Raw genomic sequence first — 24,726 nt, 5'->3', positions numbered from 1 at the left:
AAATAAATCGTAACGTACAAATACTAAAAATAAATTTAATGCAAGACTCTTTGTAAGAAAATAGCTATTAATATTGTTTAAATTATATTTTATAATTGCGCTTCATTTACTAGTTTTAAATTTAAGCAAAATTTATTATGGAACAAGGTCATGATCTTATGGGCTTATGTTTTTTCTTTTCTTTTAATTCATTCTTATGTATGTTATGTTGATGTTTGACATAAAAGTATTACGTTACATTTATTTTTTAATTTAGAACTCATGTTATATTTTAAATTTCATTTGTTTTAGGAGTATTAACTAGATGTTTTACATTACAAGCTATTTTTATAAATTAGACATGATAAGTCATATTTATGTCAAATATATTTATGATTTTATGAAGTTATATTTATACTATTAATTTTTTTGTCAAACGTTTATTGATGATGTTCATAGAAATTTTGTTTTTTTTAATTTAATGATTAATTTAATAAAAATATATTAATTTAAAAAAATAAATAAATTATTTTCTTATAATATTTATTAAGAACATATGTTATTTTGGATTCCGTTAACCCAACCTTTCTTAAATTGAGTCCTTGTATGTGTCATTATTTATTGGCTTGAAGAAAAATTTCGTTTACAACACATGCATTTGTAGAATAATATATATTATGTTTCAAATTCTTTTCGTGCACTTTTTTTTTAATTTTCATATTCATTTTCTTAGAGAGAGGATGAGGAGTATATATATAAAGGAAAACATAGAAGATATATGGAAAATTGGGTTCAAAAACAATTAAGCTTTTATTCATATTTTGAATATATTTGGAATAACAAATAAACTAAAACACACAATATATTTTCTTATATATTCATTATTTGAATCAAAGTTGTCTCTGAACCCAACTCCCCCTTTTTATTCTTTTTTTTCTTATTATACATAAACTCCTCCTCCTTCTCTCTTTAAATGATGATAATGAAAACAACAAAAATGTAGGGACAAAATGGAAAATATACTTGGCATTTGTGGTGAAAGAACTTTTCTTCAAGCCAAGGTATATTAGCTCATACAAGGAGTCACTTTAAGGATTACTTGGTTAAACGAATTCCCTAAAAAAAGTGGTTGGAATAATTTTTTTAATTATTCATTGCAGAGAAAGTTTCTACTACGGCTAATCAAGTCCCAACAACATCTAAACACATTTTAGTATAGTAATATCAGAAGTTGATTAAAAAAAATTTCATCAATTTCTTCTATCTCAACTTTGTATTAAAGATTTCAACCTAGGTCTCCCAGAATGATTCAATGTTTTGTGATGTATATACTCTAGCTTGGCTCAAGGCTAATCTTACTGAAGACGAGGACAATATCAATATAAGTCTTCTTGATATCAAAAATGATTTCTTCATCATTGATAATTCTCGACCCTAGATAAAGTTTTCATATAACAAATCCTCAAATGATGCCTAGTGGGCTATGGTCAAAATTTGTTAGAAACAAGTGGGATACTGACAATTGAAGAATAATTGTTCAATCAACATTTGATGTTGTTGCAGAAAACCCTACTGTTGATGTTGCTAGAAATTGGTGAGTAAGTAGTAGAAACCAATTGTTATTGTTGACTTGAAGATAACAAAAACAGTTTTCTTTGTGTTTTTTATACCAAAAAAAAATTCTAGAAATCACTCCTTGTATGTGCTGCTATTCATTGGGTTAAAAAAAATATTGTATTATTGATAACATATGGATTAGTACATCAACATACCATGTTTTCTGTTTTATCCAAATATTTTTGTTGGTTCAATGTTTATCGTCTTATAGAGAGAATGAGCGGTATAATAAAGAAGAAAACAAAATAACAGAGTCAAGAGGCATTGAGTTTGGAGACATTTTAACTTTTATTTAGAGTTTAGATTTATTAAAAATTATGATGACTATTTTTTTTAAAAAATTTTTCACCAGTGCATTTATTTTATTTCGCAAAAACAAAAAAGAAATTGAGTAGATAAATAACTTATTCGAACTTATTAAATTTTAGTCATTATAATGATATATAATTTGAAATAATATTCCTAAACGTAGTTCGTTTTATTCAAAACCTCCTAAATTAGTAAAAGTATTACTTAGCCGTTTGACATTGATTATTTGATTATCTTTACTCTTACATGATAGAATCAGAGAGTTACACTCATGTAGATTTTTTAATTCATGTGACATTTAATATGATGATTTTTAATAGTGTATATAGATTATTTGCTATATAAAAAAACATTGCTAGAACTTTACTTTTAATAAAAAAAATTATTTGTATAAAAATAATGAGACTTGGTAAATTTTGTTTTACATATTTTATCAAAAAGTAAGTAATGAAATCTTGAAATAGATAATCATTATATCTATATAAGATTAAGCAAAAATATATAATTCTACCTTCTTATGTCGCTAAATTTTTTATTTCACTTAAAATAAAGGAGGATTAACTAATTATTAAAGACGAACAAATTAGAAGAAAGAGGGGGCAATCATGATCTACCAAGACATATCATCTAAATCTTAGGCATTGTCAAATAAGCATAGGCAATGAAAACATGGAAACACAACTCCCATCTTTATCTCCACATGTATGATAAGTTGGGGAGCCCAAATCTTAAGAAGTAGTAAATGTATAACCATTTAGCATTTATAAAAATTAGTTGAGGCCATTTTTCAAATTTGATATCACTTAAGATATTATAAATCTTTCAACTATAAGCTATATATAGCTATATCAATTAAAAATACTCTCAAATAAAATATATAAATTAATTAATGGAAGAGAAATAGGAAGAGATGACTCTTTTATTTCATTGATAGAAGTCTAACTATAAAATTGATTTTAAAAAATCCAACAAAAACATGAAAGAAGTGAATTTCAAAAGAAATATGTCTTAATGTAGTATAATTTGAACTCAAAATAAGAGTTTTCTTTTATCATGACATATGGAATGAGGAATGATTTTAGCTCTTCAAATCATGCTATAACATTCACATATCAGCGAATACAATAGTTGAAGAAGTTGACGATAATAAAAATGAGAACTTCTCGAAGCTAAAACAAAGAATACAATGAATCAATTCTAAAATTTACCCTATGCACAAATAACTACTAGTATAAAATTTAAACTCATTTAAAGAAATGAATCTATTGAAGCACAAAAATAAAAAGGAACTTACACAAACAAAAACATGAAGGAAAAATTAAAACTCAAATAAAAAAATAAATCTGCTCTAAGTAATATAAAAAAGAATAAAATAAGAGAGGAGAGAAGGCAATTACCTCTTGCAGAACAGGAACTAGGACGACGACCTGAAATGTTTCTAACATCTTCGTCATGAATAAAATTAGAAAAACTCTAAATTCATAGCATGAACCTTCGTGGGTTTGTTTCATGAAAGAGCACTGCTCTTACACCTACGAATCCCTAAACTTCCTCTATTCATTCAATGCATACAGTTATTCATTCCTGACTATTATGTATATTTTATTTTTGGGGTAAATCATGCACAAAAATGATGTAGGACATTTCGAATAAAAAAATTACGGAGGAAATATATTATAAGACCAAAATTACCAATGACACATATGCTATTATTCCTAAATATAGTGGAGTACCAATATAAATTGATATATACAATACATTATTCTATTGCTATCCCTAGTATTAACACACAATCTCTTAATTTTGTCATAAGAATATGCATTATTTGTTGTATACAATATAGAATTTTCTTAATTATTATTATTGGTTATGATTTTTGTACAAAAAATTTTGATAATTTTATATTAACATACTATCTTTGAGTCTTTCATAGGTTCTCATTGTTGTTTAATCAAATGATTTTTTTAAGTAATTTTTCCATTATCTTTAAATTAAATAGATTCTCTCTTTGTTGTTAAGGTTTTACGAATTATATTATGGTTATCAATCCTCCACTTTCTTTTGTATACATAATATGTTGGGTCGAAAGGATCAATATTATAATGTAACAACAATAATATTAATAATAAAATGACTAATTACTTTCAAAATTGAGCCCCCTCTCTTCCGCCAAAAGAAAACACTTTCAGTAGTATGGAAGACCCAAACACCAATCCAAGCGAACATAAACTAATCTTGAGCCTAAGATCCAGTTCATCTCACTATTATTGGGGGCAAGATCCACATTATTTTATCATGTTGTGTGACTTGTTTGAATTCTTGTTACAAACTTTTTAATTTCAATCATGATGAATTCCCTTGAAAATGTTTTATTCTTGCTATGAATCTTTACTTTTAATAAATTTTCTTGTTAATTATAAAAATATTATTTCCGATATTTTCATATGGTTAGGTTACCTTTTTTCAATAAATATTGAACCGTGGTTAAATCTCACTGTCTTTGTGGGGATAACTAGTTTTGTTAGATTTAAACCCGTTAGGAATTTAGATTATATTAAATTCGAGATACATCAGTCAAAATAAGAACTATGGCTTAGTATGATTTGATTAATTATTTAAGTTCAATAAGTAAAGATTTAATCAATGTTAAATTTTATTGGGGTAGCCTGTCAAAATAGATAATAAGTGATAAGTCTACGTTGCGAAATTCCAAGATACCATCTCATTCTACAAGACCAATTTGGTGTCATGTGTCAAACGATGTATCTTACAAAGTAAAGCGAAGGAGCCAATACGATTATGTGATGTATCAAGTGCCATAACATGCCTAGCCAAATCAAAGACAAATAAAAATGTGCCACATGAGTGCAAGTGACATGTTTTGACTAAGCAAATATCATTATATCACTTAATCAAATTTGTCAAAGGGAGTGTCTCCTCATCACAACTATTTCATTCTATAACATAAATAGGGGTCCATGTTGTTAAGAAAAGATACCATCATTTCAACAACTATATAGATAGAGAGAGAGCTCGTGGATCAAACAGTACAAATTTCTCTAGTAACCTACAAGTTCAATTATACTAACAGTCAAGTTCAACAAAACAACTAAAGAACAAGATCATCGGATTCAAGAATAAACTCAAATGACTTTGAAGTAAAGATCAAGTTAGAAAGACTTTGAATCCAAGTATAAGTCATGAAGAAGTCCATTATGATTCAATATTAAGCTTAGAATTGTCACGACACAAAGTATAAAGATATCACGTCATGATGACACCTAATAACAACCCACCTTTAGGTAAGTCACACCCATAACACATAATCAGTAGAAACGAGAAATCACGTGAAAGAGAAGAATGTGGAGAAGAAATAAAAAATAGAGAAAGAAAGAGAAACAAGATATACATATAACACCCCACAATGTGGTATAGTCGAGTCATTTATTACAAAAGGATTGCAAGATAAATACAAATAGATAGAAAATTTTCTGTGAATACAAAATAAAGATTGGTCTAGTCAAAGTAGAGAGAGATTGGAAAATCCTAACACTAGGAGCTCACCTTATGTCTTTAAGCATAGCTGTTATGCATGAGGTACACGTCAATGCTAAGATCTTATACTATGATCTGCCCGGCCGAGAAGTGTAGTATGAGTATTAGTGACGATCCAAAGTACATCCTAGATGTGACATGACGTAATAGATCTCGAGAGACCCTACACAAGCCAGTGGACATAAGAATACAAAACATATATAATAGAGAAAAATAGAAAGCCCATACAGTAAATAGTTTTGCATAATGCACTAGTACATGAAATGTACAAAGTAAGAGGGATGTACGTGAAAACATGAAAATGTGATTATAGAGGACATAATCAAAAACATGATATGCATGACCAAGAAACTTTTTTATAGAAATCATGTGAAGTAGAATCGTAAATCGTGAACCCAGTCAATGCATCTTAAAATCATCAAGAAAGCTTCATTAAAACCTTTACAGAAACCATAGATTATTTTGTGGGATATTGGCTTTAATCAACAATAGACGTTGCGAGCTATAACATGGAAACCAATGTAACTCCGGAAAGTCTACTTACCAAGCTAGAACTTTGTATCTTATCATATTCTTTATCAGGATTACAATCTAGGCCATTTAAGGCAAACCTATGGAGACATGTAGTTTGGAACTAGAGTTTCTACTTGAGACTACCCTATTTGAGTCTACACCTCAAAGTTCTCTATGTGATAAGTGAAATCTGAACAAAGTAGTCAATTTCATAAACATATCATCATCGATGAAAAAGTAAAATTCCAATACTAGTTCAAGTTTAAAACATCATAAGTAGTTCATTAAATCTTCAATCCAACATGTGTGAGAAAATCTTATTGGTTCCTTATGGTGAGAAAATCTTATTGGTTTCTTATGGTAAGAAAAACCTTTCACAATTGAATTGATTCTCATCTTAACGCAACCTAATTCATAATATATTATTTTTCATAAATCATGCATAACTTTCTGAAAACATTAAATCTAGATTCATAATTTCTTCGTAAATTCATGTCGTTTAGGATTCGTAGATAAAACTCATGATTAATGCATGCGTTCATGTGATTTCAATTTAAGTGCATGTAATTGAGTCCAAACAATCAAAATAAGATCAAATTCAAGCAATGGAATCCACAAAATTATATTCGATGAAGAATTGAATAAAAACCTAGTTAATTTGATTGAAATCGGATTAGGAAATCAGAGAGAACCTTGGGGGTTGAATGAGTGAATGGAAACCATTGATGAATCCCTACATACCCCAAAAATGGATGAATAGAAGACTTGGTGCTTGGAAACCCTATCCTTCTTCTTGACAGAGACTTGAAGGGGATGGATGTGGTTGGGTTTTAGGGGTTTGAGTGAATGAGAAAGTTGGGGTTACTTTCAGGAATATAAAGGTAGTTATAGGACTTAGTAATAGGGGTATAATAGGAACTAAATATATAGGAAAAGACTCAAATCCCATTAAAATAATTTTTTGATAGTTTCTACGATCCCATTAACAATTGAAGATTCAAGAGAAGTACTTGAAAGATTGAATAAGTACTCTAACAACTAAAGATTGCCGAGAAGTACTCCAATACAACAATAATAAAAAGAAGAAAAAGAAAAGAGTATACAACTTTAGAAATAATAATTCAATGTTTGAGTAGGAATTTTAACTTGATTAAGATTTGTTATTTATGATATTTACTTATTTGTGTTTAATTAGAATTTTCTCATTAGAGTAGGTCCGAGACTAGTTTAATTTGATTTTTACCTTTATAAATAGGAATATTACTAGTTATTTTCAATATATACAGAAAATACGAAAACATACAAAAATATACATAATAGATAGAACTTGAATTAAGATTCAAGAACCTTTGAGTTTATAAATAATATATTTTCCTTCAATAATGATAGAAATCTACTTGTTCAATCAAAATTGAATATCGTGCTCATTTGCCTTGCCAAACATTCTTATTAAAGGATACTAATTTTATGTTTCAAAATAAAATTTTCATATCAACTTACAAAAATTATTCAAAATTTTACAGATTCATCGTCTAGTTCATGCTTGAAGTTTAATAAAGTCTTGGAATACAATTTTGATCTCAAAAAGTAAAATTGGACCTTTGAATCATCACATTTTATGCTTAAAGCATTCAAAATATTCAAAATCCATTTGAATTTCATCAACATTAAACTAATACAATGATACTGGAACTTTCAACTCATAAATCCAAGCTCGTGCTGTGAACTATTTGATCATAGTCAACTCTTAAGTTTAAATTCTACTAGAATGCAACTTGAGTGTCGTAAACTCATTCAGAACCTCATGAAGACAAATCAATATGCAAATAAATTATGAAAAACATTTTGGATCAATAGGATTTATCAAATCATCTATACGTGGTCATCTTGATTAAACTTTGACAAAAATAGCTTTATTAAAATAAAAAATACAACCAAGGACTCGAATCACTCCCAAACACCTCGATATTCATACCAACCACACCCAAAGCAAAAAATCACCTTTTAGGACCTAAATAATTGACACAAGTGTTCTAATTTGAGATCATTAACTAAGACTTGGGACTTTGATCAAACTTCAAACCTTCAAAGTCAGAAAATATCATCCAATATTAATTCGATGACCTCAAGAATTATGTCACTCCTTCCCGTTTATCAAAAATAATATGAAGTTAGGGCAGGAAATAAATTGTTCTTGTTTGTAACAAAGATATATAGTGCGAGATATCCACAATTTAAAAAATCATTTGTCTATTTACTAAGTTCGATGATATGAACTTTAAATATAATATAAGTACACACAACTATTGTTCCTGTAAACATAGGGGAAAACAAACATTAGACTAGCACAATATCAAAATAAACAAATCTGTAGTGTCTGTGCATTTTTATACCTTTTGTTGATCTGAACGGAAAAACTCAAGCTCTACATATAGGGCAATCTTTTTTATCACTAGCCATTGTTTGATGCATCTCGCATGATATTCATGCCCGCACCCGAGTGTCCCAATGATTTCTTCATGCTCAAATTTGTCATGACATATGACACAAATCTCTTCCATTTTTATTGGATTATCTACTCCGTCTATTGGATCGTCAACATGATGAGTTCTTGTTTTAAGATACCTCAACATAACATCCCCCACAGTCTCCTCCACGTAAGCAACTTGATTATCCTGATCACTTGTTGGAGGATTACTCCGATTTTGCAAGGATTGGTCTAGCAACCTGTTCTTAAGAAACTATATATATCTACTGAATTACGATCATGTTAAAAAAAATAAACAACAGAAGAATGAGAATGAGAGTTGCTAATTTTTCAATATCACTAATACAGATCGAATTAAACAAAAACAATGTTGGAATTTCCTTGAGTTTTTAAAAGGAACATAAGTAGCAAAATATAATGTATAATAAGTTTGACTGGAAAATGAAGTAAATATAGTGATGACCTGCCATATCTTTATTTGGGAATTTAATAAGTTTTATTCCTATTTGTATTGAAATCAATTTCATTGACAATACAAAATATGTAGATATATATGGCCTACCATATTTTCTATTTTATTTGGAAAATTAATAAATTGTTTTTCTAGTTCATTATAATTGGAAATTTAGTAAATTATATTCCTAAACTTATTAAGAAAATTAATAAATTGTATTCCCGGTTCATTATATTTGAAAAACTAATAAATTGTATACCTTGGTCATTTGGAAAATTAATAAATTGCATTAGTAATTTTTTTAAACTAGATTTATTGACAATATGATATATAAACATATGGCCCACCATATTTTTAAAATTATTTGGGAAGTTAATAATGTTTACTCCTAATTTTTTTTGAAATCCAATTTATTACTTTGACCGTTAATAATTACTCGCCCAAATGAGCTACTATTATAAGCCTTTTGTTTTTAAAGGGCATAACACAAAAAAAATGACACTTAACTTCACTTAAACGATTAATAATGTCACACCCCGAGCTTACACCCTTGGTGGGACTGGCACTCGGTGATCATTGTCGGCCTTGACCGAATCCTTAGCCTGACTTACTTAACTCAGCGGAAGGCTTAACTTAACTTAATATAACAGTAAAGGACATTTTCAAGAGAAAATACTCAAAATGGAATAATCAAGCCAAAATGGCACTTGAGTCTCAAAGTTAAAGCTTCTGAAATATAAGATAAAAGAGACATCAAACTGAACAATCTAATTGACTATCTGTCTATAAAGCCTCTAAACTGACTGAGATAAATATTGTGACAAACCCCACAACATTCTATTGAACTAACTAGAAAGCAATAAAATGACACTCAAGAATGCAACGAGGCTCACCACTGATTCTAGAGCTCAAACTGGATCAAAGGAGTGTTGTGTGCTGATCCTGGTTACCTACTTTTGTATTATAAGAAGATGCAGGCCAATTGACATCAGTACATTGAATGTACGAGTATGCGAGTTGGAATGCTAAACACACCTATAAGACTTGCAAGGAGTAAGAATGAACTTACCCTACTCTGCTCAATTCATGAAGCCATAACTCAATATAAAGCAACAAAGACATATCGGATATAAGGAAAAGTCATAAAACAATGTAAACACTAAGTTCTTTAAAGATAAAAAATAATTAACTCAACTTTACTTATACATGAAAATAATATAATATATGTGGGAGATACTCTAATCGACAACCATCATTATGAGCCTAAGTGATGATACAACATATTACCTCACGTTGCAAGAGGGTCATTACATTTCTCAACATCCAAAATTGAATTGTTTTACCTTGATTCATATGATCTCCTTTAGAATCATGTCATCTATTCTTTCACACTTTTAAAAAAATAATAAAACTACAAGTTTGTCAAACATGGGAAATATGTTGAAACATAAAATGATCTTGCGAGTCGTTTTACATATTTTGTTTTATTCTATTTTAGTTTTACTCTTTGATTTGGGCCAAATCGGGCAAGACTATTCTATGCTTCAAAATTGAGGGGTGTTGACAACATTTGTCATTGTTTATTTGAAAATGGAGAAAACATCTCCATTTCTAGTACAAAACTGTATAAGCAATTTTTGGTAGACATGGTTACATGGGAAAATTATGATGTTATTGGTGTTCACCTTAATTACTCTCACTATTATATTTATCGTGCCATCATAAAAATATCATTGTACACTAATCTTTTTCTAATCTCAAATATTATACAAATTTAAATGGTGCCAAATTTCTTAAACAAAGATCTATTTCTTTATCATGTTTCCTATTATTTTTTCTTTTATTAGATTGATTGGGACAAAGTTGCGTATTACAGCATGTGTATTCTGTGTTTGAATTCTTTTGTGTGTTAAACTGGTGTGTGATGTTAAGTGACAACATTAGAAGAAATTCAAAAATCAATGTAATTACTAGAGTTGTGGGTAAAACAAACAATATTACTACCATTAATGTTTTGTCTAGTATGTTTTTATGCTAGTGTCTACAGTGATATTTTAATTAGTTGTCTCTTAACAATAATTAGGGCAGGAAATAAATTGTTCGTGTTTGTAACAAAGATATATAGTGAGAGATATCCACAATTTAAAAATCATTTGTCTTAATTACTAAGTTCGATGATATGAGCTTTAAATATAATTTACGTACACACAACTATTTTTCTTGTAAACATAGGGGAAAACAAACTTTCGACTAGCACAAATCAAAATAAACAAATCTCTAGTGTGTATGCATTTGTATAGCTTTTGTTGATCTGAACGGCAAAACTGAAGCTCTACATATAGGGCAATCTTTTTTTATCACTATCACTAACCATTGTTTGATGCATCTCGCTTGATATTCATGCTCGCACCCGAGTGTCGCAATGTTTTCCTCATGCTCAATTTTGTCATGACATATGACACAGATCTCTTCCATTTTTATTGGATTATCTTCTCCGTCTATTGGATCATCAACATGATGCGTTCTTGTTTTAAGATACCTCAACGTAACATCATCCACAGTCTCCTCCACGTAAGCCACTTGATTATCCTGATCACTTGTTGGAGGATTTCTCCGATTTTGCAAGGATTGGTCTAGCAGATTTACTGCTACACTTGTTCTTAAGAAACTATATATATCGACTGAATTACGATCACGCATGTTAAAAAAATTAAACAACAGAAGAATGAGAATGAGAGTTGCTAATTTTTCAATATCACTAATACAGATCGAATTAAACAAAAACAATGTTGGAATTTCCTTGAGTTTTTAAAAGAAACATAAGTAGCAAAATATAATGTATAATAAGTTTGACTGGAAACTGAAGTAAAAATAGTGATGACCTGCCATATCTTTATTTGGGAATTTAATAAGTTTTATTCCTATTTTGTATTGAAATCAGTTTCATTGACAATACAAAATATATAGATATATATGGCCTACCATATTTTCTATTTTATTTGGAAAATTAATAAATTGTTTTTCTAGTTCATTATAATTGGAAATTTAGTAAATTATATTCCTAACCTATTATGGAAATTAATAAATTGTATTCGCGGTTCATTATATTTGAAAAATTAATAAATTGTATGCCTTGGTCATTTGGAAAATTAATTAATTGCATTAGTATTTTTTATCTAGATTTATTGACAATATGATATATAAACATATGACTTACCATGATTTTTAAAATCATTTGGGAAGTTAATAATGTGTACTCCTAATTTGTTTTGAAATCCAATTTATTGCTTTGACCGTTAATAATTACTTGCCCAAATGGGCTAATATTATAAGACTTTTGTTTTTAAAGGCATATTACATAAAATTTACCCTTAACTTCACTTAAACAAATAATTATATCACGCTCCAAGTCTATACCCTGGGTGGGACTGTCACTCGTTTACCATTGTCGGCCTCGAGCGAATCCTTGACCTGACTTCTTTACTCAGCGGAAGATTTAACTTAACTTAATATAATAGTAAAGGAAATTTTCAAGAGAATATACTCAAAATAAAATAATCTAGCCAAAATGGCACTTGAGTCTCAAAGTTAAAGCATCTGAAATATAAGATAAAAGAGACATCAAACTGAAAAAACTAATTGACTATCTGTCTATGAAGCCTCTAAACTGACTGAGATGAACGTTGGGACAAACCCCACAACATTCTATATAACTAACTAGAAAGCAATAAAACGACACTCCGAAATGCAAGGAGGCTCACCACTAACTCTGGAGCTCAAACTCGATCAACGAAGCGCTGGGTGCTGATCCTGGTAACCTGCGTCTGTATTATAAGACCCTGCGGGCCAACTGACATCAGTACATTGAATGTACGAGTATGCGAGTTGGAATGCTAAACACACCTATAAGGCTTGCACGGAGTAAGAATAAACGTACCTGGCTCTGCTCAACTCATGAAGTCATAACTTAATATAGAGCAACAAAGACATATGTGATATAAGGAAAACTCATAAAACAGTGTAGACACTAAGTTCATTAAAGATAAAAAATAAAAAACTACTTTACTTATACATGAAAGTAATATAATATATGTGGGAGATGCTCTAACCGACAACCATCACTATGAGCCTAAGTGATTATACAACGTATTACCTCACGTTGTAAGAGGACCGCTCTATACCTTGTCATCGGTATACAACCTGAACTACTTAGTGGATCCACTAGTCTATGCTAAAAGCACTAAGGAATCATCCAGAAAGTATGATCCTTTATCTCTCCATGTTGGCTACATGGTTTATGGAGACATGAGTTAATATGAACTGACTCGTAAAGATGCTCAATACTACTCCCAAAATACTTAGCTCATATGTTTTTTTTAAACAACTTCTTATCTAGTTTGAGATAATTGATCAAACTTAGCTTCAAAAGCGTTCTTGGTAATGATAGTTTCCTTTCTCTTTTACTATTACTAGCCATAGGCTCTGTGAAAGTCTAGCTTCGTTTCTTTCAAAAAAAATTGAAATTTTTTTATTTAAACTCTTAGGGACTACTTAGTTCCCCTATATATCTTGAAAAGTGAACTCAACTTGTTACTCTTTGCTTAGCTTGAAACTTAACTCTTCGAGAATTCTTAGTTCTCTTATAGCTTTTGAGAATTTAACTCAACTCTTTTAATCTTAGCTCAAATCATCTCTTGAACCTTAAAACAAATTTAAAATGTTAGTATAAGATTCTTGAATGCTTTAGGAACATACTTTGACTTGCCTCTTATCTTTTAGACTTGACTCTTAAATTCTTTGACTTTGATCGAACTTCCCCTGAATTGGATTATGAATTCAAGGGTCATGATGTCATGTTTATGGATAATTTCATGATGTTTAGATGTACTCTTGAGTGTTGGAATCAACTAGGAATAATAGGTACATCTCTTAGAAACTAGTAGCAAAAGATGAGGGAGAAATGGGACCTTCAGGTGACCATGGCGCTCATAGAGGCGAGGGCACCAGAGCCTGACGGATAGAGTCTGTCCTGAGGGGCTCAGGTAGTCACGGCGCCCCAGGGCCTATCAGATGGTTTTCCAACTTTTCGTCTATGATTTACAACTCTAAACCTCCCAAACTTTCATGGATCTTCCCCTAAACACTTAGGATAACTAATATACTCAATATCCAATAGTTTAGACTCGTGAAACAGCCCGAAAACACGAATAAGAAACTACTAAAAGTACACTATGATTCTACCAAAAAGATTTCAATAATTGTTGATCAAGAAATTCAAGATTCATCATTTAATCATTACATAACTTGCTTAATTAAACATATTGGTGTTTGGATGAACAAATCCACACAGAAAGATCTCATATACCTCGACAGGGATCACCCCCGACGAATTCCACTAGCGAAACCTTAGCATTCTTGAAGAATTCTTTATCTTCCTCTTCTCTTCTCTTTTTTCCAAGGCCCTAAGCGTTCTCAACTTTTCCAAAATTGGATTAGGACTTGGTTTTACCCCTAATAAACCCCTAAAACGAATTAGGAAATACAAGGGTGAAAAGACTATTTTACCCTTACTAAAATCCGGATTGGACTTTCCTCCGTCCAGCAACCTAACTATCGAAAGACATATCTCCCTTCTATGACATCCGAAATGCGCAAAACCGACACCGTTAGAAAGATATTCCCAAGGGCTTTCGAACCATATAAGAACTCACCCTAACTCCTCCTAACCTGGCAGTTATGGCTATTTGAAAATGACCAAAAACTCACTTTTATACTTAGAAATTTTCTATATTTCCTTATTTATTCCAAAAATGACTATTCTTGAATTTATTAGCTTGTTATTAGTTATTTCAAGTTAAGAGTTGTTAGAAATTATGTCCTTCAACTTTGAATGCACACAAGCCGACACTTAAACTTGTATAAAGTTGATTAAGCAGACAAACGTATGTTATATTGCATGAAACACATCAGTGGTGGAGGCAGACATTTTATAAAGTTTGTGCAAAATATAAAGTAGCAACTAACAAAAAAATTTAGCGAGTAAGTCCACATCTAACTTTCTTAAGATTGTGACTTTTAAATCGATCATGAATAACGTCATAATTTGTTTTCAACCAAATATAATTCATATATCTTTTTATCTTTAGTTTTGAATGCTTGTAGTTATAAAAATGCACCATAAATTATATAGATTGAAATAATAATCTTATTATGTGCGAATAAAGATTTCTATTAAACACATACTACACATTCAAGAAAATATAACACTAATTTATCAATTTTTACGTAAATCAAAATTATTTTTATTATTTAGTTTGCTACTTCTTAATTTAATAAATATTAAATTTATCGTGATTTGGTAAAGAATATGTGAATATCATAATAAAAAGTGTTAAACCCAGTTTGTTCTCTTGATTCGCCTATAAATCATTGAAAGAAATTAGCATATTACAAAAAATAATATGATTAAAGAAATTAAAAATAATGTATGGATAATAACACAAAATTTTTCTTCTAATTTATTTTTAAATATAAACTTATTTATAACACTATTTAATATTTAATTATATAAAATATCCAATATGAAAGTTTCAATTAGATTTAGTTATTAATAAATATTTATTTTATCTTTATTTCTGAAACATACTAAAGACCTACTAAGCTATTTTAGTATATCTCAAAAATGAAGGTTGTGTACAATTAGAAATCCTTTAACTTTAAACTATACTCTTATTTAATTTTAGATTAATCTTTTCTTTATAATGAAGTAAATTGTAACTACATAAGTAATTAATTAATGTAATAACGGAAATAATATCTATTAGTTCTAATTTCTAATGAAGAAAAGAAAGTAATTAGTACAGGACCACAAAAAAAATCTTTGTATCATGAGGTAAAAAGCAAAAATACATACTTTGACCTCTAAGTGAATTATACACCTTTTACCAGTCAAAGGCTGCAACTATGTCATGGTTGTGCAAATTTAAATATATAATATAAATTCAATAAATTTAACCTACATATATAATATTTCGACAAGGTTGTTCACCTGCACAACTTTAATTGGTTGTGGCTCCGCCTGTGAGACACATAGGATGCCATGTAGGTTATAAATTTGTCATGTAGAGTGCCATTTAGAACGATTGTATTCGCTTGTTCAATTTTATGTAAGTTTAAGTGTTTACATGTGCACGACGAAAGTTAAAACTGATAGTTTTCAGCTGACATCAAGTTGAGGTACATGTTATGTATTATGTCTTTTTAAATTTGTGAGGAAAGGAAGTAAAAGAAAATAGAGCAATACAAACTCCACTAATTTTCTCCCTTTTTATAGGGAATGACATATAAATTTTGTTCTTCAATATAAAACAAATTACCGAAGTAAATTGTCTTGAATTTATAGAAATTAATTAGATTCATTATACCAATGTGTGGTCTTCTATGATGTGATAATCAAGGAAACGATAGTTACTCAATTAATTTAATATATTAATTCAAAGCTTGTTTTGATCAAACTTTAAAAATCTTCTCATTTTTTAAAGTTCTTTTATCAATTGAAGCTTGAGAAAAAGCAAAAAACCAAAAAAGTTGTCTTCCAACACACTAATACAAATACAGAGAAGAGGAAGTCACCGCTTTTTTCATGATCACCATAACTGCTGGCCAGCCTCGATCGGAGTCATGTCAATAGACTTTTGCAAGTTTATTCAGGGCGACATTAGGGGAGACGATACCTCTACCTTAAAAACCAATATCGTACTTTCATGGAGAGCCAAGAATCATATGGGATCAAGTTGATATAGCATATGATAGTCAATGAGGATCTCCAATATGTAGTGGTTGGAAAGCTTTTTTTATGGTTAACAAGATATACAAGAACATCACAAAATAATACCCGAGCAATGTGAATTGAAGGGGTAGTACAATATTGGATTGCTAACCAAAAATTTGTGTTTATCTGGGGTACACTCTTGGAAGATTATGTTAATCTGTACTCTAAACCAGTTTTCTATTTAACACAACAAAATTGTTCCTATCCTAAAGTGGGATCAATTATTTAACCCAGAGAACACGTCAATGACTATAGCATGTATTTCCTTTCCTTCACTGCGCCCAAACTTCTTTTGGAAAGAAACAATATTCTCACTAGTTGCAGCAGTTGGAAAACCATTACAGGTTGATATGGCAACTAAAAATCAAACTAGACCTGGTTGTGCTAGGATTAGGGTTGAGATGGATCTTCTTAAGCAGTATCCTAACCGAATTAACATTGGATTGAAAAGATCAAACGGCGGGCATATGATAAAAACAGGTCTATGTTTAGAATCCAGAACTTCACCCAGCTAGGCAGAAAGGGAGCGTAGGGAACATTGAAATGCAAAACCACGTACAAGAGGATATAAATAAAGAAACAACGACGGGGAAAGAAGGTAAGAAAAATAGTAGCAAAATAAAGAAGAGAGATTACAGGAAGGGAAACATATAAAAGTGGGCACAAGCAAGAAGACAATAAATCAAGTGGTGGAGTTATTACCACAAACAAGTTTGATGCATTAAATGAAACATGTAGTTTATAACAAGTAACTTTAGTTAACGTAAAGGGTAGAGAAGAAGTATCCACCAAGCAATGGGTGGAAGAAACTTTCTTTAAGATGACCAAATAAAAACATGAGGGTAAGGACCTAGACGGAGAGGGGGAAAAGAAATCAGCAGGGGAAAACTTTTTATATAGAAAGTCAAAAGTTTTGGAAGCAATGAAGGGCAAAAAATGTGAACACTAGAAGACGATGAAGAAGGAGTACATACTCCTTCATGCTTTCAAATAATTCTTGTACATTTAACTACAACCTTAAGGGAGTTAGCGAAGAATCAAAGGCAGTATCTTGATGAGGACGAGAAATTGAAGAATTTATTCAGAAAATTAGTAGAGAGGGGGAGTTATCTCCTAGGCACCTGGACAGTTTGAAGAGGGAGTTTAAGAAAGGAAAAACAATTATACTTATACTAATAAAATCAACGATCGAAATAAGTACCTAATCTATGATTGATAAAATATTTTTCTGTAATACAAGGTCAGTCAGCACTCACAAGTCATATAAAAATTATTTGTCTTAATTACTAAGTTTGATGATATGAGTTTTAAATATAATTTACGTACACAACTATTTTTCTTGTAAACATAGGGGAAAATAACTTTAGACTAGCACAATAGCAGAATAAAAAAAATCTCTAGAGTCTACACATTTGTATAGTTTTTTGTTGATTTGAACGGCAAAATTGAAGCTCTCCATATGGGGCAATCTTTTTTTTTATCACCAGCCATTTTTTGACGCATCTAGCGTGATATTCATGCCCGCACCCAACTGTCCAAATGTTCTCTTCATGCTCAAATTTGTCATGACATATGACACAAATCTCTTTCATTTTTATTGGATTATCTACTCCATCTATTGCAGCATCAATATGATGAGTTCTTGTTTTAAGATACCTCAATGTAACATCCTCCGCAGTCTCGTCCACATAAGCAACTTGATTATCCCGATCAGTTGTTGGAGGATTTCTCCAATTTTTTGAGGATTGGTCTAGAAGATTACTGCTATACCGGTTCATAAGAAACTATATATATCTAATGAATTACGATCAGTCATATTAAAAATATCAAAAATAGAAGAATGAGAATGAGAGTGGTTAATAGTTAAATATCACTAATACAGATCGAATTAAACAAAAACAATGTTGGAATTTTCTTGAGTTTTTAAGAGGAACACAAGTAGAAAAATATAATGTATAATAAGATTGATTGGAAAACGAAGTAAATATAGTGATGACCTGCCATATCTTTAATTGGGATTTTAATAAGTTTTATTCCTATTTTGTATTGAAATCAATTCATTGTTAATATAAAATATATAGATAAAGATGACCTACCATATTTATTATTTCATTTGGAAAATTAATAAATTGTTTTCATAGTTCATTATAATTGGAAATTTAGTAAATTATATTTGTAGTTTATTATATCTGTGATATTAATAAATTGTTGTATTCCTTGTTCATTATATTTGAAAAATTAATAAATTGTATTTGTTGTTAATTTGGAAAATTGATAAATTGCACTACTAATTTTTTTTAACCAGATTTATAGACAATATGATTTATACAAAGATAGCCTACCATATTTCATAGTGCATTTGAAAAGGTAATAACTTTGATTCCTAATTAGTTTCGGAATCAAATTTATTAATTTGACCTTTATTAATTATTTGCCCAAATGGGTCTAAACCTTATAAACCTTTTGTCTTTTAAAGTAAGTCAAAGAAAATAGAGTAAAACATATCATTTTTATATTGTTCGATAAATGCACAAGAAAAAGAAAAGATAAAAGAATAAGACTTAAAGAATGACTTGTCACTAATCACCTATACATCAAGGTGAAGAAAAATGCAAAGGTAAATATGAAAATATGTTGACTAGCGTAACATGAAATGATGAAAAAGTGATCTTGACCATATTTATATGTCCGGAATGCCAAACATGTACACATTTGTGCTTAGTTTGAAGTCGCAAAGTTGCTTTTTAAGTCCTATTGAGTCAATTTTATGTTTTTGAACTAACCAACATAATTAGTCGTGTAGGAAAGCTATTTGGAAGAAATGTGCACAAAAAGAGACAAAGGGAATAATATGAAGATTCCAGTGAAGAGGAGAGCAAGCAAGAACTTTAAGAAAAGATCTAAGGTTGTTGCGTGACAAGTCCGGGTCACCCAGAAGAGAATGAAAAATCCATAGAGGAATTAATTTCGAGCAAAAATACCTAGTGAAACCCCGGTATCGCGCGACAGTGTTTTCTACTGTGGCATGGGATTTGAAGATCACTGTGCATCACGCGTCTGAGGCCTCGAATTGGCCACTTCGACTTTCAGTATAAATAGGGGTTTGATTTAAGTTTTATTATTATTGTTTTTCTAATTTTTAAAGGGAACACCTGGAGAACGAAACCTTGAAGTTTTTCGGGTTCATTCTCTATCTCTTTTCTTTTCAATCTTATTGTGATGATTCATACACATTGTAAGATTGATTAACCGATTATGAGTAGCTAAATACCTAGTTCTAGGGCTGTGGCTACAAGATGAATGTAATCCTTTGAATTTGATATTGTATTTTATCATGAATTATCATATGAATCGCTCTTATGTTCTTGATTTTGGTATATCAAATTTGATTATCATAGAAATAAATTTATTGTCTTCATTGAACTTGAGAGGAATGAGAGGATAGAATGTAAAGGATCTTGTTTAACTCTAAATAGCAAGGGTTGATTCGTTTCTAGGATATGGATATACCTAGAAACCTTGCTTGGGTCACCATACAGAAAGATATATTAATGCTTAATTCGTAATCACTCTATCCCCTCGCTCAACGATGTAGTTAGGGTGTTATCAATTGTAGGCAATTCCAGGTCGATAGACCATGATCGTACATCTAACCTTGTGATTCAGTGATGAGATAATTCAAAGAAAATCCTTATTATATGATATTGATACATGATTCTGTTGGGTATGTAACAAGAATTGATGGGAAATAGAGGGAAGGAGAGGAATTTGAAAAGTTTAGAACTTGAAAGGTTGGGAACTTGAAAAGTCCTCTAATGCTATAATGAAAAAGGCAATAGTCCCTCATCGGTAATGGAAATGAAAATAGGAGAGTTTAAATAAATAAACACTCCTATTAATTGTTAAAAGGGTTGGAAAGAGGGACCCCCCTCGCGCCGTCGTCGTCGACGCTCGCTCGCTTCGGCTTTGGCTTTGGCTTTGGCTTTGGCAAATGATCGATCGAGAGATAATTTTTTGGACAAATTTATTTTAATTAATTAAATGGCCAAAAATTATTTTTCAATAAATTAGTTGATAACATAAGTTAACCAAAATGTTTTCAACTTTTTAGTTAACCCGACCCGACTCGGATCCGCGCGCGTGACCCGTTTTAATTTCAGTTATATTTCAAAATTCCCGCCATGACTGTTCTGAAAGTTTGCAACTTTCAGGAACAGTCAATACCATTTGAAAGTTTGCAACCTTTCAGAATATATTCTTCTTGCCTATAAATACCATTCAGTCTTCAGAATATTTCCCAACGAATATTCTGATCTTCCTTCTTCTTAAAAAAAAAAATTATTTCTTTGTGTACTTTCCTGCTGTTGATTGATTCGCTGACAGTAGAGTTTTTGGTATCTATACTCTACTGATTAAGATCATTTTACCCTTGGAGGTTATATTCCAAATCAAACCTCGGATACTAGAGGGGAATAATTTCCTTAAGGGGACACTGTGAATTCAGTGGACTTGATTTTCTTCCTAAATTATCAAAAAAAGTATTCCAAATTCTGGTAAGTTTTTACAGATTCAATTATTTTTTACAAATAAATTTCTGTTCATCTTACTTACTGGTTCAAAAAATCTCAGTTACTTCGTGTTTCTGAATGATTTATTACAACAGTAATTTCTGATTTTGTAACACAGATTGGTAACAATCTTAAGGAAATTATTAAATCTGTGTTTCTGGTGGAGACAAAAATCTTTGTGATTTTATACTCCTTTAAGTCTGCAATTATAGTTTATTGCTTACTTATATTGTATCAATTTTTGTTTATCAGAAATGGAAAACACTTGTGTTACAGTGGCTGTTGCTGCACCAACCCGAACTCTTGTATTACAAGCAGAGAAACCGGGTAAATTCACAGGTGTGAATTTCAAAGGATGGCAGCAACGAGTATTTTTCTGGCTTACCACTCTTGGTTTGCAGAAATTTACAAGTGAAGATACTCCAGTTCCTGCTGATGATATGCCAGACAGGGAAAAATTTATGATTGTTGAAGCATGGAAACAGTCAGACTTCCTATGTAAAGGTTTCATTTTGAGTGCTTTAGAGGATGACTTATATAATTTCTATAGTGCAATAACAACTTCAAAAGAGTTGTGGAATGCACTTGAGAAGAAATATAAGACAGAAGATGCATGCTTGAAAAAGTTTGTGGTCGCAAAGTTTTTAGACTACAAAATGGTAGATAGTAAAATGTTGGATCACAAGTGCAGGAACTTCAACTCATTCTCCATGATCTGATTGCTGAAGATATGGTAGTAAATGAAGCTTTTCAAGTGGCTGCAATGATAGAGAAGTTGCCTCCTTCGTGGAACGATTTCAAGAATTATCTAAAGCACAAGCGTAAAGAAATGAAGCTTGAAGATCTTGTGATTCGGCTCAAGATTGAGGAAGATAACAGAAATGCCGAAAAGAAGTCGCGTAAGAGTTCAACAATCATTGGAGTTAATATTGTTGAAGAAGCTCCTACCAAAGACAAAAAGAGAAAGAAGTCCAACGGGCAGAAGTCAGAACAGGCCAAGAAGAAATTCAAAGGCAACTGTTATAATTGTGGCAAGGCTGGTCATAGATCTTCTGATTGTCATGCTCCAAGAAAGGACAAAAACAAAGGCAAAGGCAAAAATCAAGCAAACATCGTGGAAAAAATGGAAGATGCAGATGACTTGTGTGCAATGATATCGGAGTGTAACTTAGTTGGAAATCCCAAGGAGTGGTTTCTCGACTCAGGTGCCACTAGACATATTTGCTCTGCAAAAGAAGCCTTTGCAACGTACACTCCTGCTGAGTACGATGAAGATTTATTCATGGGAAACACAGCAACAGCAAGGATTGCAGGAACTGGGAAAGTAATGTTGAAAATGACATCCGGCAAAGTGTTGACTTTAAACAATGTTCTGCATGTCCCTACTATTAGGAAGAATTTAGTTTCTGCTGCACTACTCGTTAAGAACGGGTTTAAGTGTGTCCTAGTTAGTGATAAAGCTGTAATAAGTAAGAATGAAATGTTCATAGGAAAGGGCTACCTCAATGAGGGTCTTTTCAAACTAAATGTAATGGTTGTTGACAGTATTAATAAAAATTCTGCTTCTGTTTACTTATTGGAGTTAAGTGATTTATGGCATGCCCGTTTGGGACATGTAAATTACAAAGCCTTGCGAAAATTGGTTAATCTAGAAGTATTGCCTGATTTTAAATGCGATAAGTCGAAATGTGAAATTTGTGTGGAAAGTAAGTTTGTTAAACATCCTTACAAGTCTGTTGAAAGAAATTCTAAAACTTTAGACTTAATTCACACAGATATATGCGATATGAAGTCAACACCATCTCGTGGTTGAAAAAAGTATTTTATAGNAGTAAGGATGAAGCAATTGATGCATTTAAGCAATACAAAAATGAAGTGGAAAACCAATTGAATCTAAAGATAAAAATGATTCGGAGTGATAGGGGTGGAGAATATGAATCTCCTTTTGCAGAGATATGTTTGGAATATGGTATTATTCATCAAACTACTGCACCTTATACACCACAGTCAAATGGTTTGGCAGAACGGAAGAACAGAACATTAAAGGAAATGATGAATGCCTTAATGATCAATTCTGGTTCACCGCGAAATCTTTGGGGGGAAGCCATCCTTACAGCTAATAAAATGCTCAATAGAGTACCCCATCGAAAAACACAATCAATTCCATATGAGTTGTGGAAAGGAAGAAAACCCAACTTGAAATATTTCAAAGTGTGGGGGTGTTTAGCCAATGTAGAGGTTCCTTTACTGAAAAGGATTAAAATTGGACCCAAAACAATAGATTGTGTCTTTATTGGGTATGCTGTGAATAGTAAAGCCTGTCGATTTTTGGTTCACAAATCTGATAATCCTGAGATTCATGTTAATACGATAATTGAATCAGATAATGCAGAGTTTTTTGAAAACATTTATCCGTATAAAACTAAAAGTGAGTCAACAAGTGACAGACCTAAATGACCACGAGAAGAATCAATGGAAAATATTCTAACTAGTGAGGAACCTAGGCGAAGTACTCGACAACGAAAATCTGTTCCTTTCGGACCAGATTTTGTAGCACTATTGCTTGAAAATGAGCCTCAAACATTTAAAGTAGCTATGTCTTCGTCAGAGTCAACTTATTGGAAAGAAGCAGTCAATAGTGAGATTGAATCAATTTTAAGCAATCACACTTGGGAATTGACTGATCTTCCTCCAGGAAATAAACCTATAGGATCAAAGTGGATCTTTAAAAGGAAAATGAAACCTTATGGGACTATTGACAAATATAAGGCTAGACTGGTAGTCAAAGGGTACAGACAAAAGGAAGGTCTGGACTACTTTGACACATACTCTCCAGTAACAAGGATAACATCAATTAGGATGTTAATAGCACTAGCAGCAGTGCATGATCTTAAAATCCACCAAATGGATGTAAAGACAGCCTTCTTAAATGGAGAGTTAGAGGAAGAAATTTGCATGGAACAACCTGAAGGCTTTATAGTTCCTGGTAAAGAAAAGAAAATGTGCAGACTTGTGAAGTCACTTTATGGACTCAAGCAAGCACCCAAATAATGGCATGCTAAATTTGATCAAATAATGTTGGCAAATGGATTCAAGATTAACGAATGTGATAAATGTGTTTACATTAAAAACGTTATGAATCATGAAGTCATTTATTGTTTGTATGTTGATGACATGTTAATAATGAGTAAAGAAATTGACGATATAAATGCTACTAAGCGCATGTTGTCCAGCAAGTTCGATATGAAAGACTTAGGAGTTGTTTATTTGATATTAGGGGTCAGGATTATCAAAACTCCCCAGGGACTAGCATTATCTCAATCTCATTATATTGAAAAAGTATTGGATAAGATCAATTACTTGAATTTCAATGTAGTCAAAACTCCAATTTATTTAAGTTGTACATTTAAAA

Source organism: Solanum pennellii, chromosome 12 (assembly GCF_001406875.1).
Source record: "Solanum pennellii chromosome 12, SPENNV200".
NCBI lineage: Eukaryota > Viridiplantae > Streptophyta > Magnoliopsida > Solanales > Solanaceae > Solanum > Solanum pennellii.
The sequence above is the reverse complement of the archived record's forward strand: the minus strand, read 5'-3'. Positions refer to the sequence as shown.